This window comes from Fragaria vesca, unplaced genomic scaffold (genome assembly GCF_000184155.1).
Source record: "Fragaria vesca subsp. vesca unplaced genomic scaffold, FraVesHawaii_1.0 scf0510930, whole genome shotgun sequence".
NCBI lineage: Eukaryota > Viridiplantae > Streptophyta > Magnoliopsida > Rosales > Rosaceae > Fragaria > Fragaria vesca.
Genome location: NW_004441398.1, coordinates 1 through 1,157, shown reverse-complemented (window position 1 = coordinate 1,157; position 1,157 = coordinate 1). Strand labels below are relative to the sequence as shown.

The 1,157-nt window shown below is 32.4% G+C and overlaps 1 non-coding gene across 1 annotated transcript; it reads left to right on the top strand.

The window, feature by feature from the left end:
• The first annotated feature begins 722 nt into the window (after positions 1-722).
• TRNAS-GCU lies at positions 723-810 on the top strand. Its single transcript has one exon. It is a non-coding gene; the product is annotated as a tRNA-Ser (tRNA).
• The last annotated feature ends 347 nt before the right edge of the window (positions 811-1,157 follow it).

Genomic DNA, 1,157 nt, shown 5'->3' with positions numbered 1-1,157 from the left:
TTTAAGAACTAAAGTTTTTGTTCGGAATGAATATTAATCAAACCGAAAGACCCTTTAACTATATAAAGGGTTATAGAACGAATCACACTTTTACCACTAAACTATACCCGCTACAATAAGATTATTGTATATAAATGCGCCTTTTGTCGACCCTAATCAAAAAACAAAAGATCAGAAAAGAATCAGGAAAACTAGAGCGTTTACCCTTTTGTATCAGAGGACCTAATGAGATTCGGAAAGGGGGATTTATTTAATTTTAATAACTAAATACCAAGTGCTTTTTTGCCCGAGGTTTTTGTCTTGAACTTAAGCCATAACACAAAAGTAGATTCTGGCAAGAAACGAGAGTGCCCTTTTTCTTATTTAAACCGGAATAAAAGGACTAACTAAGATAAGAAAGAAACGGCACTTTGATTCTATACCATTTGATTCTATATCATAATCATAGAAATTGAAAAAGTTCTTTTTTATCGCAATAACAAGCAATTTTTTTTTTATTCTTTTTTTTTTTCCAATTTAATAAATCTTTTTATTTATGATTTGTTGGTAACAAAAAGGGCGGGTCCCGGCTAAGTACTGACCAGGCCGGGCCGTGGAACTAAAAAGCCCCTTCGGACAAAATCACGAAATTAAAAAATAAGAGTATATACTATGACCTATGACGGGCATTTTCAAGCCTTATTTTTATAATGTAACATAGTATTATCCCTTTTCAATTGGGAGGAGAGATGGCTGAGTGGACTAAAGCGTCGGATTGCTAATCCGTTGTACGAGTTTTTCGTACCGAGGGTTCGAATCCCTCTCTTTCCGTTTTCGTTGATGGCTTGTTATTTTCTTTCGAATTTATCGACGAACTCTTTTTTTTTTACTAGTTCAAAATTAATAATTAAATAAGTGGAATAGATAAAATCTTACTAATAACAGTTTTACAGTTTTAAAGCAAAGAAACCCTTATTTTTTAGTCTTCACGTCCAGGATTACGTCCTGGATCATTAGACAGGAATCCGAAGATAAAGAGAGAAACAAAGAATATCACTACCGTGTAAACAAATAGTTTGAGAGTAAGCATTACACAATCTCCAAGATTTTTTTAGGAAAAAAGAGAATAGATTCTCCACTTTTATACCACATACTCTATTTTTTTTTTTTTATTTTTT